Source organism: Elephas maximus, chromosome 3 (genome assembly GCF_024166365.1).
Source record: "Elephas maximus indicus isolate mEleMax1 chromosome 3, mEleMax1 primary haplotype, whole genome shotgun sequence".
Lineage (NCBI taxonomy): Eukaryota > Metazoa > Chordata > Mammalia > Proboscidea > Elephantidae > Elephas > Elephas maximus.
The window spans coordinates 2,138,150-2,151,388 of NC_064821.1; the positions used below are offsets into that span (position 1 = coordinate 2,138,150).

The 13,239-nt window shown below is 56.8% G+C and overlaps 1 protein-coding gene across 1 annotated transcript in view; it reads left to right on the forward strand.

Moving 5' to 3' along the window:
- The window catches only part of MOB3A (MOB kinase activator 3A), a 42,906-nt gene that overhangs the window by 1,783 nt on the left and 27,884 nt on the right, over positions 1–13,239 (forward strand). The gene's annotated exons all lie outside the window — the stretch shown is intronic.

Here is a 13,239-nt window from a genome sequence, read left to right on the forward strand (position 1 = left end):
GGGGCGACCTCGGGCTGCGGGGAGAGCCGTCAGAGGGGCGACCTCGGGCTGCGGGGAGAGCCGTCAGAGGGGCGAACTGGGGCGGCGGGGAGAGCCGTCAGAGGGGCGACCTCGGGCTGCGGGGAGAGCCGTCAGAGGGGCGACCTCGGGCTGCGGGGAGAGCCGTCAGAGGGGCGAACTCGGGCGGCGGGGAGAGCCGTCAGAGGGGCGAACTGGGGCGGCGGGGAGAGCCGTCAGAGGGGCGACCTCGGGCTGCGGGGAGAGCCGTCAGAGGGGCGACCTCGGGCTGCGGGGAGAGCCGTCAGAGGGGCGACCTCGGGCTGCGGGGAGAGCCGTCAGAGGGGCGACCTCGGGCTGCGGGGAGAGCCGTCAGAGGGGCGACCTCGGGCTGCGGGGAGAGCCGTCCGAGGGGCGACCGGGCGGCGGGGAGAGCCGTCAGAGGGGCGACCGGGCGGCGGGGAGAGCCGTCAGAGGGGCGACCTCGGGCTGCGGGGAGAGCCGTCAGAGGGGCGAACTGGGGCGGCGGGGAGAGCCGTCAGAGGGGCGAACTCGGGCGGCGGGGAGAGCCGTCCGAGGGGCGACCGGGCGGCGGGGAGAGCCGTCAGAGGGGCGACCTCGGGCTGCGGGGAGAGCCGTCAGAGGGGCGAACTCGGGCGGCGGGGAGATCCGTCAGAGGGGCGAACTCGGGCGGCGGGGAGATCCGTCAGAGGGGCGAACTCGGGCGGCGGGGAGAGCCGTCAGAGGGGCGAACTCGGGCGGCGGGGAGATCCGTCAGAGGGGCGAACTCGGGCGGCGGGGAGAGCCGTCAGAGGGGCGACCGGGCGGCGGGGAGAGCCGTCAGAGGGGCGACCTCGGGCTGCGGGGAGAGCCGTCAGAGGGGCGAACTCGGGCGGCGGGGAGAGCCGTCAGAGGGGCGACCTCGGGCTGCGGGGAGAGCCGTCAGAGGGGCGAACTCGGGCGGCGGGGAGATCCGTCAGAGGGGCGAACTCGGGCGGCGGGGAGATCCGTCAGAGGGGCGAACTCGGGCGGCGGGGAGATCCGTCAGAGGGGCGAACTCGGGCGGCGGGGAGAGCCGTCAGAGGGGCGACCGGGGCGGCGGGGAGAGCCGTCAGAGGGGCGACCTCGGGCTGCGGGGAGAGCCGTCAGAGGGGCGAACTCGGGCGGCGGGGAGATCCGTCAGAGGGGCGAACTCGGGCGGCGGGGAGATCCGTCAGAGGGGCGACCTCGGGCGGCGGGGAGAGCCGTCAGAGGGGCGACCTCGGGCTGCGGGGAGAGCCGTCAGAGGGGCGAACTCGGGCGGCGGGGAGAGCCGTCAGAGGGGCGAACTCGGGCGGCGGGGAGAGCCGTCAGAGGGGCGAACTCGGGCGGCGGGGAGAGCCGTCAGAGGGGCGAACTGGGGCGGCGGGGAGAGCCGTCAGAGGGGCGACCTCGGGCTGCGGGGAGAGCCGTCAGAGGGGCGACCTCGGGCTGCGGGGAGAGCCGTCAGAGGGGCGAACTCGGGCGGCGGGGAGAGCCGTCCGAGGGGCGACCGGGCGGCGGGGAGAGCCGTCAGAGGGGCGACCTCGGGCTGCGGGGAGAGCCGTCAGAGGGGCGAACTCGGGCGGCGGGGAGATCCGTCAGAGGGGCGAACTCGGGCGGCGGGGAGATCCGTCAGAGGGGCGAACTCGGGCGGCGGGGAGAGCCGTCAGAGGGGCGAACTCGGGCGGCGGGGAGATCCGTCAGAGGGGCGAACTCGGGCGGCGGGGAGAGCCGTCAGAGGGGCGACCGGGCGGCGGGGAGAGCCGTCAGAGGGGCGACCTCGGGCTGCGGGGAGAGCCGTCAGAGGGGCGAACTCGGGCGGCGGGGAGAGCCGTCAGAGGGGCGACCTCGGGCTGCGGGGAGAGCCGTCAGAGGGGCGAACTCGGGCGGCGGGGAGATCCGTCAGAGGGGCGAACTCGGGCGGCGGGGAGATCCGTCAGAGGGGCGAACTCGGGCGGCGGGGAGATCCGTCAGAGGGGCGAACTCGGGCGGCGGGGAGAGCCGTCAGAGGGGCGACCGGGCGGCGGGGAGAGCCGTCAGAGGGGCGACCTCGGGCTGCGGGGAGAGCCGTCAGAGGGGCGAACTCGGGCGGCGGGGAGATCCGTCAGAGGGGCGAACTCGGGCGGCGGGGAGATCCGTCAGAGGGGCGACCTCGGGCGGCGGGGAGAGCCGTCAGAGGGGCGACCTCGGGCTGCGGGGAGAGCCGTCAGAGGGGCGAACTCGGGCGGCGGGGAGAGCCGTCAGAGGGGCGAACTCGGGCGGCGGGGAGAGCCGTCAGAGGGGCGAACTCGGGCGGCGGGGAGAGCCGTCAGAGGGGCGAACTCGGGCGGCGGGGAGAGCCGTCAGAGGGGCGAACTCGGGCGGCGGGGAGAGCCGTCAGAGGGGCGAACTGGGGCGGCGGGGAGAGCCGTCAGAGGGGCGAACTGGGGCGGCGGGGAGAGCCGTCAGAGGGGCGACCTCGGGCTGCGGGGAGATCCGTCAGAGGGGCGAACTGGGGCGGCGGGGAGAGCCGTCAGAGGGGCGAACTGGGGCGGCGGGGAGATCCGTCAGAGGGGCGAACTGGGGCTGCGGGGAGAGCCGTCAGAGGGGCGAACTGGGGCGGCGGGGGAGAGCCGTCAGAGGGGCGAACTGGGGCTGCGGCGAGAGCCGTCAGAGGGGCGAACTGCGGCGGCGGGGAGAGCCGTCAGAGGGGCGACCTCGGGCGGCGGGGAGAGCCGTCAGAGGGGCGACCTCGGGCTGCGGGGAGATCCGTCAGAGGGGCGAACTGGGGCGGCGGGGAGAGCCGTCAGAGGGGCGAACTGGGGCGGCGGGGAGAGCCGTCAGAGGGGCGAACTGGGGCGGCGGGGAGAGCCGTGAGAGGGGCGAACTGCGGCGGCGGGGAGAGCCGTCAGAGGGGCGACCTCGGGCGGCGGGGAGAGCCGTCAGAGGGGCGACCTCGGGCTGCGGGGAGATCCGTCAGAGGGGCGAACTGGGGCGGCGGGGAGAGCCGTCAGAGGGGCGAACTGGGGCGGCGGGGAGAGCCGTCAGAGGGGCGAACTGGGGCGGCGGGGAGATCCGTCAGAGGGGCGAACTGGGGCTGCGGGGAGAGCCGTCAGAGGGGCGAACTGGGGCGGCGGGGAGAGCCGTGAGAGGGGCGAACTGGGGCTGCGGGGAGAGCCGTCAGAGGGGCGAACTGGGGCGGCGGGGAGAGCCGTCAGAGGGGCGAACTGGGGCTGCGGGGAGAGCCGTCAGAGGGGCGAACTGGGGCTGCGGGGAGAGCCGTCAGAGGGGCGAACTCGGGCGGCGGGGAGATCCGTCAGAGGGGCGAACTGGGGCGGCGGGGAGAGCCGTCAGAGGGGCGAACTGGGGCGGCGGGGAGATCCGTCAGAGGGGCGAACTGGGGCGGCGGGGGAGAGCCGTCAGAGGGGCGAACTGGGGCGGCGGGGAGAGCCGTCAGAGGGGCGAACTGGGGCTGCGGGGAGAGCCGTCAGAGGGGCGAACTGGGGCGGCGGGGAGAGCCGTGAGAGGGGCGAACTGGGGCTGCGGGGAGAGCCGTCAGAGGGGCGAACTGGGGCGGCGAGGAGAGCCGTCAGAGGGGCGAACTCGGGCGGCGGGGAGATCCGTCAGAGGGGCGAACTGGGGCGGCGGGGAGAGCCGTCAGAGGGGCGAACTGCGGCGGCGGGGAGAGCCGTCAGAGGGGCGAACTGCGGCGGCGGGGAGAGCCGTCAGAGGGGCGAACTCGGGCGGCGGGGAGAGCCGTCAGAGGGGCGAACTCGGGCGGCGGGGAGATCCGTCAGAGGGGCGAACTGGGGCGGCGGGGAGAGCCGTCAGAGGGGCGAACTGGGCCTGCGGGGAGAGCCGTCAGAGGGGCGAACTGCGGCGGCGGGGAGAGCCGTCAGAGGGGCGAACTGGGGCGGCGGGGAGAGCCGTCAGAGGGGCGAACTGGGGCTGCGGGGAGAGCCGTCAGAGGGGCGAACTGGGGCGGCGGGGAGAGCCGTCAGAGGGGCGAACTGGGGCTGCGGGGAGAGCCGTCAGAGGGGCGAACTGGGGCGGCGGGGAGAGCCGTCAGAGGGGCGAACTGGGGCAGCGGGGAGAGCCGTCAGAGGGGCGAACTGGGGCTGCGGGGAGAGCCGTCTGAGGGGCGAACTCGGGCGGCGGGGAGATCCGTCAGAGGGGCGAACTGGGGCGGCGGGGAGATCCGTGGCAGGTGCTCCATCCGGTTTGTCGGCACAGGTGTTGCTTTGGGGCCAGCCGCGACCCTGAGCCTCCTGAATTGGCTAAACGTCTGCAGGATCCAGGGTCTGTGGGCTTTCTCGTTCCCGGGGCCTCGCAGTGGTTCTGGGGCCGCAGGAAGAGGGGCTGGATGGGAGAATGGTCGGTGATAATGGTCACTGCTGGTGGGCGGTGTAAACACTCCTGGGTGCCGCAAGTGGTTTTATTTAAATGGCCACATATTTAAAAACGCTCTTAAGAAAGTTGGAGAGGGGATTGCAAAATACAGAAAGGTTCTAGCACCCGGAGAAAATCACTGTGAACTTCGGGGTGAGATTCTAGCATGCTGTTGTTTCTCCAGCGCCTTTATTATTATCATACTACAGTTTTAGATTTAAGTGATGAAATAAACAGCACATATTCTAGGTGAAAGGTTGGATAAATTCTGAGTATTTTGCGGTGTGCATTCTGGTTTCGCCCTTGCTCCTTGTACACGTGGCGGAGCCGGCCTCAGGCCCTGGCCAGCGTCTCCTTGTTTCATCCTCTGCTGTTGGGTACCATAAAGTTGTCATTCTTGTTGGGTGCCATTGAGTCAGTTTTCAACTCATAGTAACCCCCTGTAACGGTAGGGATTTTCTAGGCTGTAATCATTACAGGGGATCCCTGGTCAAGCAGTGGTTAAGAGCTCGGCTGCTAACCAAAAGGTCAGCAGTTCAAATCCACCAGCAGCTCCTTGGAAACCCTATGGGGCAGGGCAGTTCTACAGCCCACTGGGGGGGTTCGAACTGTTGACCTTTCAGTTAACAGCCAAGCCCGTTATGCCACCAGGGCTCCTTAACATAAAGTAGAGGTTTATATTAGCCCATTTTACAGATCGGACAGCTGGGACCCAGACCGCCGGCAGTCATACCCCTGGCAAACATCAGAACAGGATGTGGGACTCCAGAGCCCTGCAGACCCCCAAGCATCCCCCATCTCCCCACCCTAGCCCATGTCTTAAGGACTGGGAGTTTTCTCTCACGAATGGTATTTTTCCTGTGTGTCTGTGGTAACCTGGGCTTGGGCCTGTGACGTAAAACTCACTTTCTCCTTCTCTGTTCTCTTGGACTCACTTCCTTTTCAGTGCCACATGTTTGTTTTAGAAGTCAAGAGATTTTGAGAGGAATTAGATATAAAAAAAAAAAATTTTTTTTATTTTATATCTGTGAAAGACAAAGGGAAGTGGTAGGGGTAAGGAGGAGCCCCTGGCTGAGGCCCAGCTCTCTGCGCAGCTGGAAGCCAAGGTTTTAACCCAGACTAAGGTGTTGTGGCATAGTGGTTAAGTGCTATCGCTGCTAACCAAAGGGTCGTCAGTTTGAATCCACCAGGCGCTCCTTGAAAACCCTATGGGGCGGTTCTACTCTGTCCTGTAGAGTCACTATGAGTCAGAATCGACTCCGTGGCAATGGGTTTGGTTTGGTTTTTAAGGTGTTTTCAGTCACCTCATATGCATGCAAAAGCTGGACAGTGAATGGAGAAGGCCAAAGAAGAATTTGATGCCTTTGAATTACGGTATTGGCGAAGAAGGTTGAATATACCACGGACTGCCAAAAGAACAACAAAAAAAATCTGTCTTGGAAAAAGTACAGCCAGAATGCTCCTTGGAAGTAGGGATGGTTTATCAAGGATATGGAGTCCCCGGGTGGTGCAGGCAGTTACCATGCTCAGCTGCTAACCAAAAGGTTGGAGTTTGAGTCCACCCAGAGGCACGTGGGAGGAGGGCCTGGAAATCTACTTCCTAAAAATCAGCCATGAAAACCCTGTAGAGCACAGCTCTACTCTGACACGCAGGGGGGCGCCGTGAGCCAGAATCCACTGGGTGGCAGTGAGTTTTCCTTTGTTTTAGTCTTATCGGGGTGCTGTTCCTAAACTCATTGGACAAGGTGGGCTGGCTTCACCATGTGACAAAGAGAAAGTCCCTTATGTCTCTGCCTGCCCTGGCTCCCTGTTTCTTCCTCTCTCTCCTGGAAGCACCCTGTGCTTCTTCACCTCCAGACTTGGCCGAGTGCCTTTCCAGGGGAGGCAGCCGCCTCAGATGACACCTGTCCCATTGCAGCCTCTCTTGCTTCCTATCTCCCTCAGGTGGGTTTCTCTCTTTTACCCTCTGTGACTGCGCTGTCTAGTACAGCCCCACTGCCCACATGTGGCAAGGCACTGCAACTGTTGTTATTATTGTTGGTGGCTGTCAAGTTGGCTTCAACTCATGGGGACCCCAGACACAACAGAACAAAGTGTTGCCCAGTCCTGCACTATCTTCACAATAGTTGGTCTGCTCAAGTCCATGGTTGTGGCCACTGTGTATTTTGAGTGCCTTCCACCCTAGGGGGCTCACTTTCCAGCACAGTATCAGATGATGTCCTGTTGTGACCCATAGAGTTTTTATTGGCTGATTTTTGGAAGTGGATCACCAGTCCTTTCTTCCTAGTCTTAGTCTGGAAGCTCTTCTGAAACCTGTCTACCATGGATGACCCTGCTGGTATTTGAAATACCGGTGGCATAGCTTCCAGGATCACAGCAACACACAAGCCACCCCAATATGAGTGACAGATTTGTGGTGGAGCTTCTGTTAAGGGTGACGAGAAACTCTGGACACAGGTGGTGGTGATGGTTGTAACACGTGGTAGAGGTAGTGTCCCTGAATTGTACACGTAGAAGTGGTTAAAATGGCATATATTTTGCTGTATGTATTTCACAACAATAAATTTTTTAGAAAAAGGGGGGAAAAAATTCCCCACACAGCTGACATAGAGAGTGGGTTTTCACTCTGGGAAGTTTCAGACATTCCCCAGGTGATGTTCCCTTCCTGTTTCCCTGGAGTTCAGAGGGTCCAGTGACTTCACTGGAAAAGGCGAGTCTGACTCAAGGAGGTGGGTTCTGGGAAGGAAGCCTTCACCCAGCGCCTGTGGAGGACCTGGTCCCATTCTGAAAGCCCAAGGAAGACTCAGGGCAGACAGAGTGCAGCCTCCAGCGTATCCGTGAGGCTGGGACCACACACTCTCAGGGAGGCAGGTCCGACTTTCGAAGGACGGTCCCCCGTGAGCCCTCTGGTTGTGGCCTGTTTCCTTTTCCCTCATGATTACATCAAAATTGTTGTTTTCTCCTTTATAACCAGAGAGTAAACACACCTTCACTGTAAAGATTCACAGAGGATGGGACTATGGAACCTGGAAAGGCAGCTCACCATTAATTTCACCGCCAGAGAAAACAAGGGTTCATCTTTTTTTTTCGTGTATGTACCAATTTATTATTGTTACTGAATAATAATAAATTTGTACATCTCTGTTAAGTGCTCAAAAATTTGTTGCCGTCAAGTCAGTTCTGACTTGTAGCGATCCTTCAGAACAGAGCAGAACTGCCCCATAGGGATTCCAAGGAGCAGCTGGTGGATTCCAACTGCGGACCTCCTGGTTAGCAGCCAAACTCTTAACCACTGTGCCACCAGGGCTCCAGTTTAGTGTTCAGCTGCTCACCAAAAGGTTGGCAGTTCAAACCCACCCAACAGCTCTACAGGACAAAGGCCTGAAATTGGCTCACGTGAAGGTCACAGTCTAGAAAACCCTATGGGGCAGTTCTACTGTCATGTGAGGTTGCTGTGAGTTGGAATTGACTCCATGGTACCCAATAACACTGTTATTATTTCACAAAAAAGGTCTTAATAGCCATGTTGCAGTTGTTAGCAGCCATGATTTGGCCCTTGACTCATGCGGACCCTATGTGGAATGAAACAAAATGCCGCCCAGCCCTGTACCATCCCTACGATTGGTTGTGAATTGAACCATTGTGTTGCTTAGGATATTCACTGGCTAATATTTGGAAGTTGATTGCCAGGCCTTTCTTCCTCCTAATAGTGTTACTGGGTTCTTTTTTCTTTTGTTGTTGTTGTTAGGTGCCATCAAGTCAGTTCTGACTCATAGCGACCCCACGCACAACAGAACAAAACACTGCCTGGTCTAGAGCCATCCTTACAATCGTTGTTATGTTTGAGCTCATTGTTGCAGCCACCGTGTCAATCTACCTTGTTGAGAGTCTTCCTCTTTTCCGCTGACCCTGTACTCTGCTAAACATGATGTCCTTCTCCGGGGACTGATGCCTCCTGACAACATGTCCAAAGTATGTAAGATGCAGTCTCGCCATCCTTGCTTCCAAGGAGCATTCTGGTTGTACTTCTTCCAAGACAGATTTGTTTGTTCTTCTGGTAGTCCATGGTATAGTCAATATTCTTCGCCAACACCACAATTCAAAGGTGTCGATTCTTCTTCGGTCTTCCTTATTCATTGTCCGGCTTTCACGTGCATATGATGCAATTGAAAATGTCTGTCAGTTTGTCATACTGAGGGGGCTTGCGTGTTGCTGTGATGCTGGAAGCTATGCCACGGGTATTCAGATACCAGCAGGGCCACCCATGGAGGACAGGTTTCAGCTGAGCTTCCAGACTAAGACAGAATAGGAAGAAGGACCCGGCAGTCTACTTCTGAAAAGAGTTAACCAGTGAAAACCTTAGGAATAGCAGCAGAACATTTTTTCTTTTACTGTGGTAAAATATATATAGCATAAAAATTGTCATTTCAACTGTTTTTAAGTGTACACTTCAGCAGCATTAATTAACCATCACAGTGTTGTACAGTCATCGCCACTATCCATTTCCAAAGCTTTTTCCTCACCCCAAGCAGAAACTCAGTGCCCCTTAAGCAATGACACCCCTCCCCCCCAGTCCTCTTCCCCCACCCTGACATCCACTGACCCGCTTTCTGTCTCTGTGCATTTGCCTGTTCTGGCCACGTCACGTAAACGGAATCACACAGTATTTGTCTTTTTCTCCCCGCCTTCGCTCACTGAACATCATGTTTTCGAGGTTCATCCACATTGTGCACGGATCAGTGCATTTTCCCTCTTAAGCCATGCTGCTTTGTAACTTGGTCACATTCCGTTTCTTGGATGTCTTTCCATGTCGGGCCCGTGCCTTGACTTTAAGGGTGTGTGGATGTGCCCTCCCTGATTTCCCGAGGACTGAGAAGTCTCCTTTGAGGGGTTTTCTTTTAAGTTTCTTGCCACGCGAGCTTGGGAGTGACTTTATCAGAAGGAGTAACCTGTCCCCTGCTGACAGTGAACCTGCAACAGGGCCACCGTTGGGGTGTTTTTATACAGTCACACTTTAGGAGCCCTGTGGTGCGGTGGTTAAGTGCTTGGCTGCTAACCAAAAGGCTGGTGGCTCAGACCCAGCCCGTGGCTCCACAGGAGGAAGTCCTGGCGATCTGCTTCTGTAAAGATTACAGTCTAGGAAGCCCTATGGGGCAGCTCTGCTCGTCTCAGAGTCGACGGCACCCAGCAGCAGCAGCAACAACGATCTCACTCCCTCCTCCATTTTGTCCCTGTCTTAGTTGTCTAAGTGGTGCCACAACACAAATACCACAAGGGGGAGGCTTCAAACAACAGGACTTTCTTCTCTCACAGCCTAGGAGGTGAAAAGTCCAAATTCAGGGTATCTGCTCCAGGGAAAGGCTTTCTCTCTCTGTTGGCTCTGGAGCAAGGTCCTTGTCATCAGTCTTCCTCTGATTTTCTCGGCACAGAAGCCGCGGGAGCAGAGTGCATCCTTCGGATACGGCACTGCCTTCTTGTGGCCTGAGGTTCCCCTGTCTCTCTGCTTGCTTCTCTATTTTGTATCTCAAAAAAAACTGACTTACAATTGGCATAATAAACTCTATTATGAAAACATTCTGCATCCCACTTTGAAGTGTGGTGTCTGGGGTCTTAAATGCTAACAAGCGGCCATCTAAGATGCATCAATTGGTCTCAATCCATCTGGATCAAACGGGAATGAAGAACACCAAGGTCACATGATAACTATGAGCCCGAGACAGAAAGGGCCACATGAACTAGAGACTTACATCATCCTGAGACCAGAAGAACTAGATGGTGCCCGGCCACAACCGATGACTGCCCTGACAGGGAGCACAACGGAGAACCCCTGAGGGAGCAGGAGGTCAGTGGGATGCAGACGCCAAATTCTCATAAAAAGACCAGACTTAATGGTCTGACTGAGACTAGAGGAATCCCGGCAGTCATGGTCCCCAGACCTTCTGTTGGCCCAGGACAGGAACCATTTCTGAAGATAACTCATCAGACATGAAAGGGACAGGACAGTGGGTAGGAGAGAGATGCTGATGAAGAGTGAGCTACTTGTATCAGGTGGACACTTGAGATTGTATTGGCATCTCCTGTCTGGAGGGGAGATGGGAGGGTAGAGGGGATTAGAAACTGGCAAAACGGTCACGAAAGGAGAGACTGGAGGAAGGGAGCAGGCTGACTCATTAGGGGGAGAGCGAATGGGAGTGTGTAGTAAGGTGTATATAAGCTCACATGTGACAGACTGTCTTGATTTGTAAACTTTCACTTAAAGCACAATAAAAATTATTTAAAAAAAAAATGGACTTAAAACACACCAAATCTCATAGACCTGCCTCATTAACGTAACTGTTTCTAATACTGCCTTGTTAATATCATAGAGGCAGGGTTTACAGCATACATGAAAATCACATCAGATGACAAAATGTTGGGCAATCCCATAGTAATCAATGGGAATCATGGCCTATTTTGACACATGTCTTTGGGGGACACAATTCATTGGGGGATACAATTCAATCCATGCAAGTTCCCCGTAGGCTTTTTCCTCTAGGGTTTTCTTTTTAATGTTTTGTTGTTGTTTTACTTTACCTGTATTTTTACGCAAATAGTGCACACCTGGAGCTCTGGTAGCGCAGTGGTTAAGAGCTCAGCTGCTAACCAAAAGGTCAGCCATTCAAATCCACCAGGCGCTCCTTGGAATCCCTATGGGGCAGTTCTACTCTGTCCTGTAGGGTCGCTACGAGTCGGAATTGACTCATTGGCAATGGGTTTGGGTTTCTTGGTTTGCAAGCGCCTTCTGTGTTTGTTTGCCAGCTGCTCCCCCCACCCAGGTATTTTCATTAGTGCCGCTGTGCCAATTTTTTTTACATGTTGCTGCACAGACGAAATTATTATTATAGTGCTCTTATGAAAATACCTTGCAGGAAGGGGAGGGAGTGGTTGGTAAACGAACATAGAACACGTATGTTATTTGTGTAAAATATGTGATTTTTTATTGTCTTGACTTTGGTAGAGCTTATATTTTGTTTTTACTTTAAAAACGTATCTTAAAATATACACGTGTTTTTATCATCGCTACGTTAACTGTGCACGTTTCATTCACTGTTGGTCAAGGGGAGAAGGAACTATAATTTACTTCCTCTTTCAGGGTCTCTGCCTTCAGCACTGCTGACATGGGGGCTGGGTATTCTCTGGGATGGGCCTGAACTGTGCATTGTAGGGTGTTGAGCGGCATCGTTGGTCTCCGTCTACTCCGTGCCCGTAGCACCCTATCCCAGTCATGACACCCACAAATGTCTCAGACTTTGCCAGTGTTCCCTGGTTGGGAGGAGGCAGGATCAGCCCTTGTTTACATACACTGTTATTTAATCTTATCTCTAACCCCTCAGGAGGGGTTTGCTCCCCGCTCACAGATGAGGGCACTGACCAGGGAGACAGTAGTTTGCCCAAAGTCACAGGGCCAGGCGGTACTGGGAGCCAAGCCCTGTGCTGGGGGGTCAGGATGGGTAATGGGATTTTATGGCATCTGCCTGCAGCCTCCTGTGACCCCTCCACTCTTGTCCTTCTCTTGTGGTGGAGAAGGATCCTGTCCCTGCCCTGAGGCCAGCAGTGACCCTCAGAGTAACCACACCACTCCCTGAAGGGATATTGACAGCTCCTTCAGCTCCTTCTTCCTTCCAGAACTTTTTAAAACTATCTCATGTTTGTTTTCTTCCTACTAAAAAGTGGAAAACATGTTGTCGTTAGGTATTGTCGAGTCGATTCCAACTCAAAGTGACCCCATGTGACAGAGGAGAACTGCCCCAGTGACCCCGTGTGACAGAGGAGAACTGCCCCAGTGACCCCGTGTGACAGAGGAGAACTGCCCCCATAGGGCTCTCTAGGCTGTTATCTTTACAGAAACAGATCACCAGGTTTTTCTCCCGCGGAGCTGCTGGGTGGGTTCCAACCACCAACCTTTGGTTAGCAGCCGATTGCTTAACCACTGCGCCACCAGGGCCTTTAAGTGAAGTAAGTCAGTCACAAAAGGACAGAGTTTGTTTGATCACACTTATATGAAATGTCCAGAATAGACAAATCCATGGATGCAGACAGAGGAGGGTCTGGGGAGGGGGAAGTAGGGAGTCACTGCTAACGGGCATGAGGGATCTAGTTGGGGTGATGAGAATGTTCTAGAATTGCTTGCTTATACTTTTACATCTCTGTGACTATACTAAAAGGCATGGAATGGTATGCTTTAAGTGGGTGGTGATTATGGTTTGTGCATATCTCAGTTTTTTAAAAATGATCACCAGGAGGGCTAGAAAAACATACAGAACGCCTAAACCGCACCCCACAGGGAGTTGCCTCAACAGACCCTACTTCCTGTCTAGCTGCCTTCATCCAGTAGAAGTTAGAGAGCTTAGCTCAGAGAACCAAGATCCGAGCACAAAAGGCAAAGCAAGCCAGGGAGTCCCAGGTGTGGCCGGGAGAGCCTAGCTGTCTCCATGGGTGTCCTGTGAGTGGCGGTGGCTTTCTAGTACAGAAGGCAGTTCAGCAGTTAAAAACTGGCCCTTAGGCTGCCACTATGCAGCGTTCTCATCCGGGTCACAACAGATGGGTCCCAATAGAAAGGGGAAAAAATGTGGAACAGAACTTCAGATTTTCAGAGAGTCCAGACTTACTGGAGTGAGGGAACCCCCGAGACTATTGCCCTGAGATGCTCTTTAGCCTTGAGCCGAAACTATCCCCTGAAAGCACCTTTTAACTAAATAGCAGTCTAGCTCAAAAATAAAGAAATTCGCCCTTGAGGACTGCACTCTTGTAAAACTTACCCACATGAGACCAAATGGACCACAGCTGCCCTAAAGCACAGCTGAGAAGCTTAGG